Source organism: Anomaloglossus baeobatrachus, chromosome 8 (assembly GCF_048569485.1).
Source record: "Anomaloglossus baeobatrachus isolate aAnoBae1 chromosome 8, aAnoBae1.hap1, whole genome shotgun sequence".
NCBI lineage: Eukaryota > Metazoa > Chordata > Amphibia > Anura > Aromobatidae > Anomaloglossus > Anomaloglossus baeobatrachus.
Window position 1 is genome coordinate 239,665,988 of NC_134360.1, and position 25,751 is coordinate 239,691,738.

The following is a 25,751-nucleotide window of genomic DNA, read 5'->3' on the forward strand; positions in this document are numbered from 1 at the left end:
CCCTTTAAAAAGAGGAGGCTATGCATTACAGAGCTATGATTCCTAAACCCTTTCTCCGATTTGGATGTGAAAACTCTCATATTGCAGCTGGGAGTGTGCACTCTCAGCCCATATTATATATATAATTGTATTTCTGAACATGTTTTTGTAAACAGCTAAAATAACAAAACTTGTGTCACTGTCCAAATATTTCTGGACCTAACTGTATATATATATATATATATATATATATATATATATATATATATATATATATATATATATATATATATATATATTACAGACCAAAAGTTTGGACACACATTCTCATTCAGAGGGTTTTCTCTATCTTCATGACCCTGAAAATTGTAGTTTCACATTGAAGGCGTCAAAACTATGAATTAACACATGTGGAATGAAATACTTAACAACAAAGTGTGAAACAACTGTAAATATGTCTTATATTCTAGGTTCTTCAGAGTAGCCACCTTTTGCTTTGATTACTGCTTTGCACACTCTTGGCATTCTCTTGATGAGCTTCAAGAGGTAGTCACCGGAAATGGTTTTCACGTCACAGGTGTGCCCTGTCAGGTTTAATAAGTGGGATTTCTTGCCTTATAAATGGGGTTGGGATCATCAGTTGTGTTGTGCAGACGTCCGGTGGATACACAGCTGATAGTCCTACTGAATAGACTGTTAGAATTTGTATTATGGCAAGAAAAAAGCAGCTAAGCAAAGAAAAACGAGTGGCCATCATTATTTTAAGAAATGAAGGTCAGTCAGTCCGAAAAATTGGGAAAACTTTGAAAGTGTCCCCAAGTGCAGTGGCAAAAACCATCAAACGCTACAAAGCAACTGGCTCACATGAGGACCGCCCCAGGAAAGGAAGACCAAGAGTCACCTCTGCTGCGGAGGATAAGTTTATCCGAGTCACCAGCCTCAGAAATCGCAGGTTAACAGCAGCTCAGATTAGAGACCAAGTCAATGCCACAGAGAGTTCTAGCAGCAGACACATCTCTAGAACAACTGTTAAGAGGAGACTTTGTGCAGCAGGCAGCAGCTTTAGACTCCTGCAATTAAGAGACTGTGAAGTCACCAAAGGTCCTTAGACAATCTAAACTTTGGTATAGACACGCTAGTGTCAGGAAACCACTAGGTGGCGCTGGGACTCAGGAAATAAACTACTCCTGTGTGCAATAATTCAGAAGCCCACTAGAGGTCGCAAACACAGCGTAGGGATAGTCAAACAGAAAGGGTCGAAGCCAGGATGTCACGACTGCACCAGGGAGAAAACAAGCCAAAGTCAGATACCGGAAGAACAAGTGAAGATTGGGGAGCGGGTGGAGGACACAGAGCAGGACCGGAATCAGAACAGCATGGAGGTACAGAGGGAAGGACAGGCAGGACAGACGGAGGACGGAAACAGGCAGGAGGAACAGAGGTCAGGAAGGACAAGAGGATCGGAGGTCAGGCAGGGCAGGAGGGACGGTGGTCAGGACAGATGGTACCTTGTAGCAGGACACGAAGCAGAGTACTTTCTCACAGGGTGAAGAGCACGTCGTCAAGCCGGAAATATCATTGGCGGCGTCCTGGAGGCAGCAGCACCAAGATATGGCGGCGTGACCCCAGAATGAGGCCAGAGCAAACAGGCCCCTCCCGGAGGCAGGATACATGCACCGGCTCAGAAACGTGAGAGCCGTGCATGAATCATAACAGAGAGTGTAGGGGCCCTGAGAGATTGTGCAGTTTGACTCCCCCTAATGCCGATCCTGACTGTAACTAGGGCTTATTTTTGGAGTAGACCTTATATTTCAAGCATACTCCAAAAATCCTGTAAAATGTTGCTAGGGCTTATTTTTGGAGAAACACGGTAGGTGCGAAAGGGACAATCAGTTTTCGGCTGTGCTCCTGCCTTCACCCCCAGGTTGCCCCTTTCTGATCTGCGCTGCCATCCTGGGATATATTGCGTGCCGCAGTCGTGCTCTCCGATCTCAGGCCCCGGGGATGGTGTCAGAGTTTGCAGAGTGATGATTTCTTGTTTACACATAGGCAGAATATTAAATGTTGCGAGTTCCATCAGATAGTGGTAATTGGAAACAGAGCGGAGAACAATGTATCACCCGAGGAGCCGCACAACATGTGTTACTGGAAAACAAGCTGCGGCCATAAACATCACCTTTCCATGTGGCCCCCGGTGCAGCGCACTAGTGTTACGCAATTCACTCGCTGTCTTGGAGCCCAGTAAATCCGGGTCCCAGGAGACGTCTCCGGCCGCAGGACAATGATATAATGGACATTGTTAGATATAATGGACGTGAATGAAAGTGGGTGACGTCCCTGGCGCCCTCTGGGCTATAATCACTAGAGATAGTGACATCAGAAATGTTATAAAAACTACTCAGCCGTCATCTCCTATACAATTCTGCAATGTTCTCATTTACATTGTGCCTCGATTCCTCACCATTTTCAAGATCTCCGCTTGCTGTCACTGAAAAGGAACCAAAGTGCACAAAGTGTTTCCTGACAACGTTGTACAAAGCCAACACTTTGTTACAATTATATCCAGCCTAAACAATTCTCTGAGCTACCAAGCACCTATCACCTACTCTCATGGTTTGCTACAATGTATCAGTGCAAGAAAAACAGATCAGTCCGGTGTCCAAACTGCTCACAGAAGATTGTGTAGACTGCACACAATTGTAACAAATGCTCAGCTGTGAGAAGTATCAGGTCCGCAGAGATTTTCTGCCTCTGGATGCAATTACGAATGTTCCTAGTTACTGACAGCAAGCAGAGATCTTGAAAATTTGAACTATAAATTTTGTTGGAAAGTTGCAGAACTTTTCCTCGTCTACCTATTCTGGAGATCAAAGGGGAGAACCAAACAAGAGTGTAGTGCAAAATTATTCAAAGTTTAATGCAAAAAGCTGCCACAAAGAAAAGGATCAGCAACACATTCCATGGGCCTGTATGCAACAGTTATTACATATGATCACAAGGCATAAGGGTAAAATACAGCACAATAATGCCAGCAGGTCTGAACGCAGTCAGTGCAAAGGGAACTGCTTCTTCCCCCTGAGGAAATTATCTAAATTTGTGAAACGTACGTCGGGGTCCTTGTCTCCGGGGGAACGCTTTGCTGTTTTCCTTGGGCCGTTTTTTGTGACCATGGGTATGTCACGATGACCATCTAATATTTATGCTACTCATGGTCTCTTCCCCCTTATTTTCTCTGACTTGATTTAGTCGGAGCCCTTTTTTGTAATAGTGTTATGCATGATGGGTTAAAAGTCTGACCAACAAAAAATCTTCCTTTGCTGCTAAGGTCATGTGCAATATCAGGGTTATATAATTGGTATTTACCCAACATGATACATCGGGTATCTTGCAATATTGAGTACTATTTCTGTTGGAGTTAGGATAAATAATAATAATATTTTTTGTTAACTGTTCATATTTTACTCTTTTTTGTGATGTTCCCTTTGCTCTGACTGCGTTCAGACCTGCTGGCATTATTCTGCTGTATTTTACCCTTATGCCTTGTGATCATATGTAATACTGTAACTGTTACATACAGGCCCATGGAATGTGTTGCTGATCCTTTTCTTTGTGCCAGTTTTTTGCATTAAACTTTGAATAATTTTGCACTACGCTCTTGTTTGGTTCTCCCCTTTTTTCTACATGTTTAGAGTGTGCAATGTAGGGTTAAAATGGTTTCTTTTCCCTACCCTTTAATCTTGGATATTTGTATATTACTCTATTCTGGAGATCTCCCTCTCTCCCCTTGCTGCCCCTGCTCATACCTGTCCCCATATTAATACATATTCGGTTTCTACATTTGATTTTCGAGGGGAACGTGACTGAGGCTCCTGGAAACCTGGCTCAGAATCCTAATGATCCGGGAAACATTTGGGCTCTATATATGGACAGCGGAGGAATTTCTCAGATTTGCTGCCATATTAAGAAATAATCTTCGTTTCTCCTCTTGGTTTCCGGTTCTTATACTCCACGATGACCTGATTATAAACTGTCTTCCATATTCTGTTTATTTGCTAAAAGTATAAGAGGTTCTGAGGATTAAAGGGGTCGTGGATCATCAGGACCCTTCAATCACCTAATCTGGCCCCTCGGATCTGATACTATCCTAAAGTGGAGAGGAGGTGTGTGCCTTACATTGGGCACCGTCAGCATGGATGCCCAGGCTTCTGCCCACCATATAGACCCCCTGTGAAAAAACCTATATCACATGGCATAGGAAAACGCAGTTTGTTGCACTACAGACCGTATGCAGAGCTATACCTGCTGGACGGAGGCTGAAGAAACACACTTATGGCCTCCGACTGGTGAATGGGAACCTTCTAGCATAAGTCTGGGGCTATAGCATAGGCTAAGTGCACAGCCTAATACATACAGGGGATGTCCGTCTTGTAAAAGCCACTTACCAGCAAAAGTAAGACCCGACCCTCAGACAACCACATACTGACTGCAGCCTTCGGTGTCAAGGTCATTGGAAAAAAAAAAAATCAAGGTCATAGAAAAGGTTCAGGGACATAGATTGGTTCAGGGTCATAGGAAAGGTTCAGGTTCAGAGGAAAGGGGTCAAGGTCATAGAAAAGGTTCAGGGTCATAGAAAGGGTTGAGAGTCACAGAAAAGGTTCAGGGTCATAGGAAAGGTTCAGGGTCAGAGGAAAAGGGGGAAAAGTCATAGGAAAGGTTCAGGGTCATAGAAAAGGTTTAGAGTCATAGGAAAGGTTCAAGGTCATAGGAAAGGTTCGGGTTCAGAGGAAAGGTTCAGGGTCAGAGGAAAGGTTCAGAGTCATAGAAAAGGTTTAGAGTCATAGAAAAGGTTTAGAGTCATAGGAAAGGTTCAGGTTCAGAGGAAAGGTTCAGAGTCATAGAAAATATTTAGAGTCATAGAAAAGGTTTAGAGTCATAGGAAAGGTTCAAGGTCATAGGAAAGGTATGGGGTCAGAGGAAAGGTTCAGGGTCAGAGGAAAAGGGGTCAAGGTCATAGAAAAAAAATTCAGGGTCAGAGGAAAAGGGGTCAAGGTCATAGAAAAAAAAATTCAGGCTCATAGGAAAGGTTCAAGGTCAAAGGAAAGATTCAAGCTTAGGGTATGGAATGACGACCACAAGGTCACAGTTAAAGGTCATCGTAGATGAACATTAATAAATGCAGCACAAGGGCAATGTGCCTGATGTGTTAGGACGTGTGATAAGGAGAGGTCAGAGCAAGGATAACGAGGTAAACGATCGCTCCGTGACCCTGCAACATGTCCTATAATATGTTCTGCCTAAAAATGATAACATGTAGAAGCCAACAAGGAAAAGTTACCAGAGCCAGAAATAAGTCCAAACCTTTAGGGATTTTTTTTTATTGTTTTTGTTTTTACTTAAAAGCCTGTCCTGGGGGCTGAAAATCTTTTTATGGTTCAGATCCATTAAAAAATGTTGCCCCGTTTGGCTTCTATAGTCGCTGTGTTGGTTCGCACTGCTGAATGAGATAACTGATAATCCATCAGTGAGCGCCTCCTTCTGACAGGAGTTTGCCATTCTTCATCTGTCTTTTTCTGAGCTCCTCTCAGCTGATTTATGACCACAAACCACAACAAACCTAAAACAAAGAACTTGTAAAAGCCAAAAGCTGACAAAAACAATTGAATGTCACAGATATTAATGTTACGAGAGAGATTAGTTCCACTTGAGTTTGCTCTCTGGTATCAGCCACATGCGACTCAGGAAAGACGATGACTATAGGACAAGTGGATGTAATCTATTGCTCCCTGTTGTCAACTGTTTCAAGCTGTGGAGAAGTTGACTATAGCACAGGTACCTATGTGCTGTTGCTCTCTGTTATCAGACATGTCAAGGAAAAGAGACAGATGGTTGTGTTCTACAAAGTAATGAGTGACAGGTAGTGCGGACCCCCCACCGCGCCCCCCACCGCGCCCTGTAATCACTGTATTCATACATTATATTCATCACTTTGTAACATGTCAGGTCTCAGCTCTCCTGATTTTGTTACTTTGTAGCCAGATGTGAGAGAATAGAATACATTTTGTTCTCATTTGTTGTCATAAGGTTCAGCCAACACTGATGGGTGGGGAAGTTCCACATTTCTATACACACCCCTGCGGCTCTTATTGGTGCATAGTTCAGAGGAGTTATTTCTTTGTTTGAGGTACTATATAAATTGGTCATATGATATAATAAATCAAAAACTTTCAGTACTCCACAAAGCTTGTGCGCTGTATTGATTTCCCCGAGCACTCATAAAACAAATCTTATTAATTTGGAGTTCCAGAGGCAAAGAAGGAGTGTATTTTGCTCACACAATTCTCACTATATTAGTTGCTAATATCATGTTTCACCCCTCTACTGTACTGCGCTACAGACTATGTTGGTGCTATATCAATAAAGGATATTAATAGAGATGAGTGAATCTCCTGCAAATCCATATAGATAGATTCGCTCTAATTCAGCGGATACAGACAGAAAAGGGCCAATGTGCAAGAACAATATAGGGGGCCCTCTGCAGCCCAATATATCATCATAATGCACAGCTCTGCCTGTTTTGGAGGGGACAGTGACCCCCCTTTTCTATTGGGCACCAGTGCTGCTGCACAGGCCGCACCAACGATGTGTTAACCCCCCATTACTATGTTCATTTGACCCCCCCATTACTATGTTCATATGACCCCCCCCCATTACTATGTTCATATGACCCCCCACCCCAATCTTTACACCCGGTCCGTATCACATGGCCCAACAGTCCCAAATCTCTGCTAAGTTGCTAAATAATTGCCTTTTCCCCCCTATTTTTGCACTGCGCTCCTCTCACTGCCAGACATTCATGTTGAAAAGTTGGCAGAAGCTGCGAGGAGCAGAAAAGTTTTATAAGGGAAATTTCCTCCATCGCAGACGCGGCGGCCGCGTGCAGATTTTATTCGTTAATTGCCCATTAATAGAAATGAGAGGCCTCTAAGTTAGGACTTTGATTTGGACTCTTATTTCCAGGAAGCCGTCTGGAATGGCGGAGTACAGAGGCCAGAGGAACTAATTTACAGGAGTCTTCATTGGAGGTCCGAGCGGGGGATGGGCGGACGGGGGGGCTCCCTGTAAGCAGCCAGGGGGTTATCAGCTATTTATATATAACTGGATGAGATGGAAATATCATGGAATGAAACCTCATTTAATAGAATAAAATACGGTAGAATATAATATAATATAATTTGCCGCTTCCTGGAAATTAAAGGTCCCTGATGGGTTTTCCAGTTTCATGTACATAAACCTCAATCATTCAATAATAAAACGTTTTTGTAAATTATAATCAGAAGGATGTAGAGAATTTGTTGGGTTCCGCTATAATCTGTGCAAATCCTAACAGCGAGTGTTACCCTACAGTGCCCCCATCAGGGTAAATAAAGTATTACACCACTCCCATAGATAGCAGTGTAATGCATTGACGCGCAGGGCATGAAGGTCCTTTTGGGCGGATTTTTGCTATTGTTCTTCACCTCTCCTGGATCCATCATCTGCTGCTCGTCCTCCCCTGATTTCGGCACCCTGCTTCCCATTTGATATAATTCGGGACTTGGACCTTCCTAAACATTCTGAAGAAGGTTTAGGCTCCAGACTAAAGGAAAAGAATCTGCTGGATCCTTTTATCTGTTTTTCATGTTTTTCATGAAGCAGAGAAAAGAAATTCCTTCCAGACCAAAGAGAAATATTTCATCAGAATATCCAGGCGATGGAACGACGATACCAAGGTAGATGGAGCCTGAAGATGATGGGGGACGATACCAAGGAAGATGGAACGTGAAGATGATGGGGGACGATACCAAGGAAGATGGAACGTGAAGATGATGGGGGACGATACCAAGGAAGATAGAACGTGAACATGATGGGGGACGATACCAAGGAAGATGGAACATGAACATGATGGGGGACGATACCAAAGAAGATGGAACATGAACATGATGGGGGACGATACCAAGGAAGATGGAACGTGAAGATGATGGGGGACGATACCAAAGAAGATGGAACATGAACATGATGGGGGACGATACCAAGGAAGATGGAACGTGAACATGATGGGGAACGATACCAAGGAAGATGGAACGTGATGATGATGGGGGACAATACCAAGGAAGATGGAAGGTGAACATGATGGGGGACGATACCAAGGAAGATGGAACGTGAAGATGATGGGGAACGATACCAAGGAAGATGGAACGTGAACATGATGGGGGACGATACCAAAGAAGATGGAACGTGAACATGATGGGGGACGATATTAAGGAAGATGAAAGGTGAAGATGATGGGGGACGATACTAAGGAAGATGGAAGGTGAACATGATGGGGGACGATACCAAGGAAGATGGAACGGGAACATAATGGGGGATGATACCAAGGAAGATGGAACGTGAACATGATGGGGAACGATACCAAAGAAGATGGAACGTGAACATGATGGGGGACGATATTAAGGAAGATGGAAGGTGAAGATGATGGGGGACGATACTAAGGAAGATGGAAGGTGAAGATGATGGGGGACGATACCAAGGAAGATGGAACGTGAACATGATGAGGGACGATACCAAAGAAGATGGAACGTGAACATGATGGGGGACGATACCAAGGAAGACGGAACGTAAACGTGATGAGGGACGATACTAAGGAAGATGGAACGTGAACATGATGGGGGACAATACCAAGGTAGATGGAACATGAAGAGGATGGGGGACGATACTAAGGAAGATGGAATGTGAACATGATGGGGGACGATACCAAGGTAGATGGAACATGAAGAGGATGGGGGACGATACTAAGGAAGATGGAACGTGAACATGATGGGACACAATACCAAAGAAGAAGGAATGTGAACATGATGGGGGACAATACCAAAGAAGATGGAATGTGAACATGATGGGGGACGATACCAAGGTAGATGGAACATGAAAAGGATGGGGGACGATACTAAGGAAGATGGAACGTGAACATGATGGGACACAATACCAAAGAAGAAGGAATGTGAACATGATGGGGGACGATACCAAAGAAGATGGAACTGAACATGATGGGGGACGATACCAAGGAAGATGGAAGGTGAAGATGATGGGGGACGATACCAAAGAAGATGGAATGTGAACATGATGGGGGACGATACCAAAGAAGATGGAACTGAACATGATGGGGGACGATACCAAGGAAGATGGAAGGAGAACATGATGGGGGACGATACCAAGGAAGATGGAACGTGAACATGATGGGGGACGATACCAAGGAAGATGGAACGTGAACATGATGGGGGACGATACCAAGGAAGATGGAACGTGAACATGATGGGGGACGATACCAAGGTAGATGGAACGTCAACATGATGGGGGACGATACCAAGGAAGATGGAACGTGAACATGATGGGGGACGATACCAAGGTAGATGGAACGTGAAGCTGATGGCGGACAATACCAAGGTAGATGGAAGGAGAACATGATGGGGGACGATACCAAGGAAGATGGAACGTGAAGATGATGGGGGACGATACCAAGGAAGATGGAACGTGAACATGATGGGGGACGATACCAAGGTAGATGGCAGGTGAACATGATGGGGGATGATACCAAGGAAGATGGAACAGGAAGATGATGGGGGACGATACCAAGTTAGATGGAACGTGAAGATGATGGCGGACAATACCAAGGTAGATGGAACGTGAACATGATGGGGGACGATACCAAGGAAGATGGAACGTGAAGATGATGGGGGACGATACCAAGGAAGATGGAACGTGAACATGATGGGGGACGATACCAAGGTAGATGGCAGGTGAACATGATGGGGGATGATACCAAGGAAGATGGAACAGGAAGATGATGGGGGACGATACCAAGTTAGATGGAACGTGAAGATGATGGCGGACAATACCAAGGTAGATGGAACGTGAACATGATGGGGGACGATACCAAGGTAGATGGAACGTGAAGATGATGGCGGACAATACCAAGGAAGATGGAACGTGAACATGATGGGGGACGATACCAAGGTAGATGGAACGTGAAGATGATGGCGGACAATAACAAGGTAGATGGCAGGTGAACATGATGGGGGACGATACTAAGGAAGATGGAACGTGAACATGATGGGGGACGATACCAAGGAAGATGGAACGGGAAGATGATGGGGGACGATACCAAGTTAGATGGAACGTGAAGATGATGGCGGACAATACCAAGGTAGATGGAAGGTGAACATGATGGGGGACGATACCAAGGAAGATGGAACTTGAACATGATGGAGGACGATACCAAGGAAGATGGAACGTGAACATGATGGGGGACGATACCAAGGAAGATGGAACGTGAAGATGATGGGGGACGATACCAAGGAAGATGGAACGTGAACATGATGGGAGACGATACCAAGGTAGATGGAACGTGAACATGATGGGGGACGATACCAAGGAAGATGGAATGTGAACATGATGGGGGACGATACCAAGGAAGATGGAACGTGAACATGATGGGGGACGATACCAAGGAAGATGGAACGTGAACATGATGGGGGACGATACCAAAGAAGATGGAAGGTGAACATGATGGGGGACGATATTAAGGAAGATGGAAGGTGAAGATGATGGAGGACGATACTAAGGAAGATGGAAGGTGAAGATGATGGGGGACGATACTAAGGAGGATGAAGCGTGAACATGATGAGGAACGATACCAAAGAAGATGGAACGTGAACATGATGGGGTACAATACCAAGGAAGATGGAAGGTGAACATGATGCGGGACGATACCAAAGAAGATGGAACGTGAACATGATGGGGGACGATACCAAGGAAGACGGAACGTGAACGTGATGAGGGACGATACTAAGGAAGATGGAACGTGAACATGATGGGGGACAATACCAAGGTAAATGGAATGTGAAAATGATGGGGGACAATACCAAAGAAGATGGAATGTGAACATGATGGGGGACGATACCAAGGTAGATGGAACATGAAGAGGATGGGGGACGATACTAAGGAAGATGGAACGTGAACATGATGGGACACAATACCAAAGAAGATGGAATGTGAACATGATGGGGGATGATACCAAAGAAGATGGAACTGAACATGATGGGGGACGATACCAAAGAAGATGGAAGGTGAAGATGATGGGGGACGATACCAAGGAAGATGGAACGTGAACATGATGGGGGACGATACCAAGGAAGATGGAACGTGAACATGATGGGGGACGATACCAAGGAAGATGGAACGTGAAGATGATGGGGGACGATACCAAGGAAGATGGAACGTGAACATGATGGGGGACGATACCAAGGTAGATGGAACGTCAACATGATGGGGGACGATACCAAGGAAGATGGAACGTGAACATGATGGGGGACGATACCAAGGTAGATGGAACGTGAAGCTGATGGCGGACAATACCAAGGTAGATGGAAGGAGAACATGATGGGGGACGATACCAAGGAAGATGGAACGTGAACATGATGGGGGACGATACCAAGGAAGATGAAACGTGAACATGATGGGGGACGATACCAAGGAAGATGGAACGTGAAGATGATTGGGGACGATACCAAGGAAGATGGAACGTGAACATGATGGGGGACGATACCAAGGTAGATGGCAGGTGAACATGATGGGGGATGATACCAAGGAAGATGGAACGGGAAGATGATGGGGGACGATACCAAGGAAGATAGAACGCGAAGATGATGGGGGACGATACCAAGGAAGATGGAACGTGAACATGATGGGGGACAATACCAAGGAAGATGGAACGTGAAGATGATGGGGAACGATACCAAGGAAGATAGAACGTGAACATGATGGGGGACGATACCAAGGAAGATGGAACGTGAAGATGATAGCGGACAATACCAAGGAAGATGGAACGTGAAGATGATGGGGAACGATACCAAGGAAGATGGAACGTGAACATGATGGGGGACAATACCAAGGAAGATGGAAGGTGAACATGATGGGGGACGATACCAAGGAAGATGGAACGTGAAGATGATGGGGGACAATACCAAGGAAGATGGAAGGTGAACATGATGGGGGACGATACCAAGGAAGATCGAACGTGAACATGATGGGGGACAATACCAAGGAAGATGGAACGTGAAGATGATGGGGAACGATACCAAGGAAGATAGAACGTGAACATGATGGGAGACGATACCAAGGAAGATGGAACGTGAAGATGATAGCGGACAATACCAAGGAAGATGGAACGTGAAGATGATGGGGAACGATACCAAAGAAGATGGAAGGTGAACATGATGGGGGACGATACCAAGGAAGATGGAACGTGAAGATGATGGGGAACGATACCAAGGAAGATGGAACGTGAACATGATGGGGGACAATACCAAGGAAGATGGAAGGTGAACATGATGGGGGACGATACCAAGGAAGATGGAACGTGAAGATGATGGGGGACAATACCAAGGAAGATGGAAGGTGAACATGATGGGGGACGATACCAAGGAAGATGGAACTTGAACATGATGGGGGACGACACCAAAGAAGATGGAACGTGAACATGATGGGGGACGATATTAAGGAAGATGGAAGGTGAAGATGATGGGGGACGATACTAAGGAAGATGGAAGGTGAACATGATGGGGGACGATACCAAGGAAGATGGAACGTGAACATGATGGGGAACGATACCAAAGAAGATGGAACGTGAACATGATGGGGGACGATATTAAGGAAGATGGAAGGTGAAGATGATGGGGGACGATACTAAGGAAGATGGAAGGTGAAGATGATGGGGGACGATACTAAGGAGGATGAAACGTGAACATGATGAGGGACGATACCAAAGAAGATGGAACGTGAACATGATGGGGGACGATACCAAGGAAGACGGAACGTGAACGTGATGAGGGACGATACTAAGGAAGATGGAACGTGAACATGATGGGGGACAATACCAAGGTAAATGGAATGTGAACATGATGGGGGACAATACCAAAGAAGATGGAATGTGAACATGATGGGGGATGATACCAAAGAAGATGGAACTGAACATGATGGGGGACGATACCAAGGAAGATGGAAGGTGAAGATGATGGGGGACGATACCAAGGAAGATGGAACGTGAACATGATGGGGGACGATACCAAGGAAGATGGAACGTGAACATGATGGGGGACGATACCAAGGAAGATGGAACGTGAAGATGATGGGGGACGATACCAAGGAAGATGGAACGTGAACATGATGGGGGACGATACCAAGGTAGATGGAACGTCAACATGATGGGGGACGATACCAAGGAAGATGGAACGTGAACATGATGGGGGACGATACCAAGGTAGATGGAACGTGAAGCTGATGGCGGACAATACCAAGGTAGATGGAAGGAGAACATGATGGGGGACGATACCAAGGAAGATGGAACGTGAACATGATGGGGGACGATACCAAGGAAGATGAAACGTGAACATGATGGGGGACGATACCAAGGAAGATGGAACGTGAAGATGATGGGGGACGATACCAAGGAAGATGGAACGTGAACATGATGGGGGACGATACCAAGGTAGATGGCAGGTGAACATGATGGGGGATGATACCAAGGAAGATGGAACGGGAAGATGATGGGGGACGATACCAAGTTAGATGGAACGTGAAGATGATGGCGGACAATACCAAGGTAGATGGAACGTGAACATGATGGGGGACGATACCAAGGTAGATGGAACGTGAAGATGATGGCGGACAATACCAATGAAGATGGAACGTGAACATGATGGGGGACGATACCAAGGTAGATGGAACGTGAAGATGATGGCGGACAATACCAAGGTAGATGGAAGGTGAACATGATGGGGGACGATACCAAGGAAGATGGAACGTGAACATGATGGGGGACGATACCAAGGAAGATGGAACGTGAAGATGATGGGGGACGATACCAAGGAAGATGGAACGTGAACATGATGGGAGACGATACCAAGGTAGATGGAACGTGAACATGATAGGGATCGATACCAAGGAAGATGGAATGTGAACATGATGGGGGACGATACCAAGGAAGATGGAACGTGAACATGATGGGGGACGATACCAAGGAAGATGGAACGTGAAGATGATGGGGGACGATACCAAGGAAGATGAAACGTGAACATGATGGGGGACGATACCAAGGTAGATAGAACGTCAACATGATGGGGGACGATACCAAGGAAGATGGAACTTGAACATGATGGGGGACGATACCAAGGAAGATGGAACGTGAACATGATGGGGGACGATACCAAGGAAGATGGAACGTGAACATGATGGGAGACGATACCAAGGTAGATGGAACGTGAACATGATGGGGGACGATACCAAGGAAGATGGAACGTGAACATGATGGGGGACGATACCAAGGAAGATGGAACGTGAACATGATGGGGGACGATACCAAGGAAGATGGAACGTGAAGATGATGGGGGACGATACCAAGGAAGATGGAACGTGAACATGATGGGGGACGATACAAAGGTAGATGGAACGTCAACATGATGGGGGACGATACCAAGGAAGATGGAACGTGAAGCTGATGGCGGACAATACCAAGGTAGATGGAAGGTGAACATGATGGGGGACGATACCAAAGAAGATGGAATGTGAACATGATGGGGGACGATACCAAAGAAGATGGAACTGAACATGATGGGGGACGATACCAAGGAAGATGGAAGGTGAAGATGATGGGGGACGATACCAAAGAAGATGGAATGTGAACATGATGGGGGACGATACCAAAGAAGATGGAACTGAACATGATGGGGGACGATACCAAGGAAGATGGAAGGAGAACATGATGGGGGACGATACCAAGGAAGATGGAACGTGAACATGATGGGGGACGATACCAAGGAAGATGGAACGTGAACATGATGGGGGACGATACCAAGGAAGATGGAACGTGAACATGATGGGGGACGATACCAAGGTAGATGGAACGTCAACATGATGGGGGACGATACCAAGGAAGATGGAACGTGAACATGATGGGGGACGATACCAAGGTAGATGGAACGTGAAGCTGATGGCGGACAATACCAAGGTAGATGGAAGGAGAACATGATGGGGGACGATACCAAGGAAGATGGAACGTGAAGATGATGGGGGACGATACCAAGGAAGATGGAACGTGAACATGATGGGGGACGATACCAAGGTAGATGGCAGGTGAACATGATGGGGGATGATACCAAGGAAGATGGAACAGGAAGATGATGGGGGACGATACCAAGTTAGATGGAACGTGAAGATGATGGCGGACAATACCAAGGTAGATGGAACGTGAACATGATGGGGGACGATACCAAGGAAGATGGAACGTGAAGATGATGGGGGACGATACCAAGGAAGATGGAACGTGAACATGATGGGGGACGATACCAAGGTAGATGGCAGGTGAACATGATGGGGGATGATACCAAGGAAGATGGAACAGGAAGATGATGGGGGACGATACCAAGTTAGATGGAACGTGAAGATGATGGCGGACAATACCAAGGTAGATGGAACGTGAACATGATGGGGGACGATACCAAGGTAGATGGAACGTGAAGATGATGGCGGACAATACCAAGGAAGATGGAACGTGAACATGATGGGGGACGATACCAAGGTAGATGGAACGTGAAGATGATGGCGGACAATAACAAGGTAGATGGCAGGTGAACATGATGGGGGACGATACTAAGGAAGATGGAACGTGAACATGATGGGGGACGATACCAAGGAAGATGGAACGGGAAGATGATGGGGGACGATACCAAGTTAGATGGAACGTGAAGATGATGGCGGACAATACCAAGGTAGATGGAAGGTGAACATGATGGGGGACGATACCAAGGAAGATGGAACTTGAACATGATGGAGGACGATACCAAGGAAGATGGAACGTGAACATGATGGGGGACGATACCAAGGAAGATGGAACGTGAAGATGATGGGGGACGATACCAAGGAAGATGGAACGTGAACATGATGGGAGACGATACCAAGGTAGATGGAACGTGAACATGATGGGGGACGATACCAAGGAAGATGGAATGTGAACATGATGGGGGACGATACCAAGGAAGATGGAACGTGAACATGATGGGGGACGATACCAAGGAAGATGGAACGTGAACATGATGGGGGACGATACCAAAGAAGATGGAAGGTGAACATGATGGGGGACGATATTAAGGAAGATGGAAGGTGAAGATGATGGAGGACGATACTAAGGAAGATGGAAGGTGAAGATGATGGGGGACGATACTAAGGAGGATGAAGCGTGAACATGATGAGGAACGATACCAAAGAAGATGGAACGTGAACATGATGGGGTACAATACCAAGGAAGATGGAAGGTGAACATGATGCGGGACGATACCAAAGAAGATGGAACGTGAACATGATGGGGGACGATACCAAGGAAGACGGAACGTGAACGTGATGAGGGACGATACTAAGGAAGATGGAACGTGAACATGATGGGGGACAATACCAAGGTAAATGGAATGTGAAAATGATGGGGGACAATACCAAAGAAGATGGAATGTGAACATGATGGGGGACGATACCAAGGTAGATGGAACATGAAGAGGATGGGGGACGATACTAAGGAAGATGGAACGTGAACATGATGGGACACAATACCAAAGAAGATGGAATGTGAACATGATGGGGGATGATACCAAAGAAGATGGAACTGAACATGATGGGGGACGATACCAAAGAAGATGGAAGGTGAAGATGATGGGGGACGATACCAAGGAAGATGGAACGTGAACATGATGGGGGACGATACCAAGGAAGATGGAACGTGAACATGATGGGGGACGATACCAAGGAAGATGGAACGTGAAGATGATGGGGGACGATACCAAGGAAGATGGAACGTGAACATGATGGGGGACGATACCAAGGTAGATGGAACGTCAACATGATGGGGGACGATACCAAGGAAGATGGAACGTGAACATGATGGGGGACGATACCAAGGTAGATGGAACGTGAAGCTGATGGCGGACAATACCAAGGTAGATGGAAGGAGAACATGATGGGGGACGATACCAAGGAAGATGGAACGTGAACATGATGGGGGACGATACCAAGGAAGATGAAACGTGAACATGATGGGGGACGATACCAAGGAAGATGGAACGTGAAGATGATTGGGGACGATACCAAGGAAGATGGAACGTGAACATGATGGGGGACGATACCAAGGTAGATGGCAGGTGAACATGATGGGGGATGATACCAAGGAAGATGGAACGGGAAGATGATGGGGGACGATACCAAGGAAGATAGAACGCGAAGATGATGGGGGACGATACCAAGGAAGATGGAACGTGAACATGATGGGGGACAATACCAAGGAAGATGGAACGTGAAGATGATGGGGAACGATACCAAGGAAGATAGAACGTGAACATGATGGGGGACGATACCAAGGAAGATGGAACGTGAAGATGATAGCGGACAATACCAAGGAAGATGGAACGTGAAGATGATGGGGAACGATACCAAGGAAGATGGAACGTGAACATGATGGGGGACAATACCAAGGAAGATGGAAGGTGAACATGATGGGGGACGATACCAAGGAAGATGGAACGTGAAGATGATGGGGGACAATACCAAGGAAGATGGAAGGTGAACATGATGGGGGACGATACCAAGGAAGATCGAACGTGAACATGATGGGGGACAATACCAAGGAAGATGGAACGTGAAGATGATGGGGAACGATACCAAGGAAGATAGAACGTGAACATGATGGGAGACGATACCAAGGAAGATGGAACGTGAAGATGATAGCGGACAATACCAAGGAAGATGGAACGTGAAGATGATGGGGAACGATACCAAAGAAGATGGAAGGTGAACATGATGGGGGACGATACCAAGGAAGATGGAACGTGAAGATGATGGGGAACGATACCAAGGAAGATGGAACGTGAACATGATGGGGGACAATACCAAGGAAGATGGAAGGTGAACATGATGGGGGACGATACCAAGGAAGATGGAACGTGAAGATGATGGGGGACAATACCAAGGAAGATGGAAGGTGAACATGATGGGGGACGATACCAAGGAAGATGGAACTTGAACATGATGGGGGACGACACCAAAGAAGATGGAACGTGAACATGATGGGGGACGATATTAAGGAAGATGGAAGGTGAAGATGATGGGGGACGATACTAAGGAAGATGGAAGGTGAACATGATGGGGGACGATACCAAGGAAGATGGAACGTGAACATGATGGGGAACGATACCAAAGAAGATGGAACGTGAACATGATGGGGGACGATATTAAGGAAGATGGAAGGTGAAGATGATGGGGGACGATACTAAGGAAGATGGAAGGTGAAGATGATGGGGGACGATACTAAGGAGGATGAAACGTGAACATGATGAGGGACGATACCAAAGAAGATGGAACGTGAACATGATGGGGGACGATACCAAGGAAGACGGAACGTGAACGTGATGAGGGACGATACTAAGGAAGATGGAACGTGAACATGATGGGGGACAATACCAAGGTAAATGGAATGTGAACATGATGGGGGACAATACCAAAGAAGATGGAATGTGAACATGATGGGGGATGATACCAAAGAAGATGGAACTGAACATGATGGGGGACGATACCAAGGAAGATGGAAGGTGAAGATGATGGGGGACGATACCAAGGAAGATGGAACGTGAACATGATGGGGGACGATACCAAGGAAGATGGAACGTGAACATGATGGGGGACGATACCAAGGAAGATGGAACGTGAAGATGATGGGGGACGATACCAAGGAAGATGGAACGTGAACATGATGGGGGACGATACCAAGGTAGATGGAACGTCAACATGATGGGGGACGATACCAAGGAAGATGGAACGTGAACATGATGGGGGACGATACCAAGGTAGATGGAACGTGAAGCTGATGGCGGACAATACCAAGGTAGATGGAAGGAGAACATGATGGGGGACGATACCAAGGAAGATGGAACGTGAACATGATGGGGGACGATACCAAGGAAGATGAAACGTGAACATGATGGGGGACGATACCAAGGAAGATGGAACGTGAAGATGATGGGGGACGATACCAAGGAAGATGGAACGTGAACATGATGGGGGACGATACCAAGGTAGATGGCAGGTGAACATGATGGGGGATGATACCAAGGAAGATGGAACGGGAAGATGATGGGGGACGATACCAAGTTAGATGGAACGTGAAGATGATGGCGGACAATACCAAGGTAGATGGAACGTGAACATGATGGGGGACGATACCAAGGTAGATGGAACGTGAAGATGATGGCAGACAATACCAATGAAGATGGAACGTGAACATGATGGGGGACGATACCAAGGTAGATGGAACGTGAAGATGATGGCGGACAATACCAAGGTAGATGGAAGGTGAACATGATGGGGGACGATACCAAGGAAGATGGAACGTGAACATGATGGGGGACGATACCAAGGAAGATGGAACGTGAAGATGATGGGGGACGATACCAAGGAAGATGGAACGTGAACATGATGGGAGACGATACCAAGGTAGATGGAACGTGAACATGATAGGGATCGATACCAAGGAAGATGGAATGTGAACATGATGGGGGACGATACCAAGGAAGATGGAACGTGAACATGATGGGGGACGATACCAAGGAAGATGGAACGTGAAGATGATGGGGGACGATACCAAGGAAGATGAAACGTGAACATGATGGGGGACGATACCAAGGTAGATAGAACGTCAACATGATGGGGGACGATACCAAGGAAGATGGAACTTGAACATGATGGGGGACGATACCAAGGAAGATGGAACGTGAACATGATGGGGGACGATACCAAGGAAGATGGAACGTGAACATGATGGGAGACGATACCAAGGTAGATGGAACGTGAACATGATGGGGGACGATACCAAGGAAGATGGAACGTGAACATGATGGGGGACGATACCAAGGAAGATGGAACGTGAACATGATGGGGGACGATACCAAGGAAGATGGAACGTGAAGATGATGGGGGACGATACCAAGGAAGATGGAACGTGAACATGATGGGGGACGATACAAAGGTAGATGGAACGTCAACATGATGGGGGACGATACCAAGGAAGATGGAACGTGAAGCTGATGGCGGACAATACCAAGGTAGATGGAAGGTGAACATGATGGGGGACGATACCAAGGAAGATGGAACGTGAACATGATGGGGGACGATACCAAGGAAGATGGAACGTGAACATGATGGGGGACGATACCAAGGAAGATGGAACGTGAAGATGATGGGGGACGATACCAAGGAAGATGGAACGTGAACATGATGGGGGACGATACCAAGGTAGATGGCAGGTGAACATGATGGGGGATGATACCAAGGAAGATGGAACGTGAAGATGATGGCGGACAATACCAAGGTAGATGGCAGGTGAACATGATGGGGGATGATACTAAAGAAGATGGAACGTGAACATGATGGGGGACGATACCAAGTTAGATGGAACGGGAAGATGATGGGGGACGATACCAAGTTAGATGGAACGTGAAGATGATGGCGGACAATACCAAGGTAGATGGAAGGTGAACATGATGTGGGACGATACCAAGGAAGATGGAACTTGAACATGATGGGGGACGATACCAAGGAATATGGAACGTGAACATGATGGGGGACGATACCAAGGAAGATGGAACGTGAAGATGATGGGGGACGATACCAAGGAAGATGGAACGTGAACATGATGGGAGACGATACCAAGGTAGATGGAACGTGAACATGATGGGGGACGATACCAAGGTAGATGGAACGTGAAGCTGATGGCGGACAATACCAAGGTAGATGGAAGGTGAACATGATGGGGGACGATACCAAGGAAGATGGAACGTGAACATGATGGGGGACGATACCAAGGAAGATGGAACGTGAACATGATGGGGGACGATACCAAGGAAGATGGAACGTGAAGATAATGGGGGACGATACCAAGGAAGATGGAACGTGAACATGATGGGGGACGATAACAAGGTAGATGGCAGGTGAACATGATGGGGGATGATACCAAGGAAGATGGAACGGGAAGATGATGGGGGACGATACCAAGTTAGATGGAACGTGAAGATGATGGCGGACAATACCAAGGTAGATGGAACGTGAACATGATGGGGGACGATACCAAGGTAGATGGAACGTGAAGATGATGGCGGACAATACCAAGGAAGATGGAACGTGAACATGATGGGGGACGATACCAAGGTAGATGGAACGTGAAGATGATGGCGGACAATACCAAGGTAGATGGCAGGTGAACATGATGGGGGATTATACCAAGGAAGATGGAACGTGAACATGATGGGGGACGATACCAAGGAAGATGGAACGGGAAGATGATGGGGGACGATACCAAGTTAGATGGAACGTGAAGATGATGGCGGACAATATCAAGGTAGATGGAACGTGAACATGATGGGGGACGATACCAAGGTAGATGGAACGTGAAGATGATAGCGGACAATACCAAGGAAGATGGAACGTGAACATGATGGGGGACGATACCAAGGAAGATGGAATGTGGACATGATGGGGGATGATACCAAGTTAGATGGAACGTGAACATGATGGGGACGATACCAAGGAAGATGGAATGTGAACATGATGGGGGACGATACCAAGGAAGATGGAACGTGAAGCTGATGGGGGACGATACCAAGGAAGATGGAACGTGAACTTGATGGGGGACGATACCAAGGAAGATGGAACGTGAACATGATGGGGGACGATACCAAGGAAGATGGAACGTGAACATGATGGGGGACGATATCAAGGAAGATGGAACGTGAAGCTGATGGGGGACGATACCAAGGAAGATGGAACATGAACATGATGGGGGACGATACCAAGGAAGATGGAACGTGAATCTGATGGGGGACGATACCAAGGAAGATGGAACCTGAACCTGATGGGGGACGATACCAAGGAAGATGGAACGTGAAGCTGATGGGGGACGATACCAAGGAAGATGGAACATGAACATGATGGGGGACGATACCAAGGAAGATGGAACGTGAACATGATGGGGGACGACTGCTGGAGGCTTCACAGAGAAGATTCGCAGCTTCTATAAGAGGAAAGGGATCAAGAGAAAATGAAAGACGCAGGAATTAACTTCCAATAAAGTTGCAGAATGAATGTTCAGTAAATTTATATATAATATTGTGCACATTTTTATCTACAAGATTATTCTTGTTCATCTCGCTTGTATATAATGTCACGTGTTTTGTGCAAAATCCTTACGTGGTGGTTAAAAATAGAAGGTTTTTTTGTTTTGTTATTTTTAAATCAGAGCGTAGGAAAATATAAGAATCAGTAATTGGATTGGAAACAATTTTCATAAGACCAAATTATCCATGTGTGTAATTTTTAGGTACGACATCTCTAGGGGTCCTGAGAGCTGCACAAAAAACATGGCTACGGTGATTTTTTGGAGGGATGAAGGGAATATCCAGACTCTCCAGTTATGGTATTCAATGTTGCTCTGCAGGAATGGCCGAGCTCTGTCCAAAGCTGAGTGTGCCTCTGAGCTGGAGGAGAATTAATGGACGGTTTGGCAGATTACTGCCAGGGTTATAAGACTTCCATCACCTCCTCCTGCCGGTCCAGGGGGTCATATCAGAGCATTTTTTTATGAATGGGTTGTTTGGAGGGTGTCATTTGGGATGAGTCCCTTAGGTCAGAGTCACATGAGCGATGATTCTATCTTTTTAGAGGATTGATTCAATTATAGTAATGATACTCTGATCAGAATTTGAGCCAAGAGTCATTTATTGTGATTCAATTCTCTCACGTGAGAGCAGTATTATATTAGTTATATTCTTGTACATAGGGGCAGTATTATAGTAGTTATATTCTTGTACATAGGAGTAGTATTATAGTAGTTATATTCTTGTACATAGGTGCAGTATTATATTAGTTATATTCTTGTACATAGGGGCAGTATTATAGTAGTTATATTCTTGTACATTGGAGCAGTATTATAGTAGTTATATCCTTGTACATAGGAGCAGTATTATAGTAGTTATATTCTTGTACATAGGGGCAGTATTATAGTAGTTATATTCTTGTACATTGGAGCAGTAATATAGTAGTTATATTCTTGTACATAGGGGCAGTATTATAGTAGTTATATTCTTGTACATAGGGGCAGTATTATAGTAGTTATATTCTTGTACATAGGGGCAGTATTATAGTAGTTATATTCTTGTATATAGGGAGCAGTATTATAGTAGTTATATCTTTGTACATAGGGGCAGTATTATAGTAGTTATATTTTTGTACATAGGAGCAGTATTATAGTAGTTATATTCTTGTACATAGGGGCAGTATTATAGTAGTTATATTCTTGTATATAGGGAGCAGTATTATAGTAGTTATATTCTTGTTTATAGGGAGCAGTATTATAGTAGTTATATTCTTGTATATATGGAGCAGTATTGTAGTAGTTATATTCTTATACAGAGGCAGCAGTATTATAGCAGTTATATTCTTGTATATAGGGAGCAGTATTATAGTAGTTATATTCTTGTATATAGGGAGCAGTATTATAGTAGTTATATTCTTGTATATAGTGAGCAGTATTATAGTAGTTATATTCTTGTACATAGAGGCAGTATTATAGTAGTTATAGTCCTGTACATAGGGGCAGTATTATAGTAGCTATATTCTTGTACATAGGGGGCAGTATTATAGTAGCTATATTCTTGTACATAGGGGCAGTATTACAGTAGTTATATTCTTGTATATAGAGAGCAGTATTATAGTAGTTATATTCTTGTACAGAGGGGCAGTATTATAGTAGTTATATTCTTGTACTTAGGGGCAGTATTATAGTAGTAATATTCTTGTACATAGGAGCAGTATTATAGTAGATATATTCTTGTACATAGGGGGCAGTATTATAGGTGGTATATTCTTGTAAATAGGAGGCAGTATTATAGTAGTTATATTCTTGTACATAGGGGCAGTATTATAGTAGGTATATTCTTGTAAATAGGGGGCAGTATTATAGTAGTTATATTCTTGTACATAGGGGCAATATTATAGTAGCTATATTCTTGTACATAGGAGCAGTATTATAGTAGTAATATTCTTGTATATAGGAACAATATTATAGTAGTTATATTCTTGTACATAGGGGGCAGTATTATAGTATTAATATTCTTGTACATAGCAGCAGTATTATAGTAGATATATTCTTGTACCTAGGGGCAGTGTTATAGTAGTTATATTCTTGTATATAGGGGGCAGTATTATAGTAGTTATATTCTTGTACATAGGGGGCAGTATTATAGTAGTTATATTCTTGTACATAGGAGCAGTATTATAGTAGTTATATTCTTGTACATAGGAGCAGTATTATAGTAGTTATATTCTTGTACATAGGGGGCAGTATTATAGTAGGTATATTCTTGTAAATAGGGGCAGTATTATAGTAGTTATATTTTTGTACATAGTGGGCAGTATTATAGTAGTTATATTCTTGTACATAGGAGCAGTATTATAGTAGTTATATTCCTGTACATAGGGGCAGTATTATAGTAGTTATATTCTTGTACATAGGGGCAGTATTATAGTAGTAATATTCTTGTACATAGGAGCAGTATTATAGTAGATATATTCTTGTACATAGGGGCAGTGTTATAGTAGGTATATTCTTGTACATAGGGGGCAGTATTATAGTAGTAATATTCTTGTACATAGGAGCAGTATTATAGTAGATATATTCTTGTACATAGGAGCAGTATTATAGTAGTTATATTCTTGTACATAGGGGGCAGTATTATAGTAGTTATATTCTTGTATATAGGGGCAGTATTATAGTAGTTATATTCTTGTATATAGGGGCAGTATTATAGTAGTTATATTCTTGTACATAGGAGCAGTATTATAGTAGTTATATTCTTGTAGATAAGGGGTAGTATTATAGTAGTCATATTCTTGTACAGTACAGACCAAATGTTTGGACACACCTTCTCATTCAAAGAGTTTTCTTTATTTTCATGACTAAAAATTGTAGATTCACATTGAAGACAGCAAAACTATGAATTAACACACGTGGACTGAAATACTTAAAAAAGTGTGAAACAACTGAAAATATGTCTTATATTCTAGGTTCTTCAAAGTAGCCACCTTTTGCTTTGATTACTGATTTGCACACTCTTGGCATTCTCTTGATGAGCTTCAAGAGGTTGTCACCAGAAATGGTTTTCCAACAGTCTTGAAAGAGTTCCCAGAGATGCTTAGCACTTGTGGGCCCTTTTGCCTTCACTCTGCGGTCCAGCTCACCCCAAATCATCTCGATTGGGTTCAGGTCTGGTGACTGTGGAGGCCAGATCATCTGGCGTAGCACCCCATCACTCTCCTTCTTAGTCAAATAGCCCTTACACAGCCTGGAGGTGTGTTTGGGGTCATTGTCCTGTTGAAAAATAAATGATGGTCCAACTAAACGCAAACCGGATAGAATAGCACGCCGCTGCAAGATGCTGTGGTAGCCATGCTGGTTCTGTATGCCTTCAATTTTGAATAAATCCCCAACAGTGTCACCAGCAAAGCCCCCCCACACCATCACACCTCCTCCTCCATGCTTCACGGTGGGAACCAGCCATGTAGAGTCCATCCGTTCACCTTTTCTACAAAGACACGGT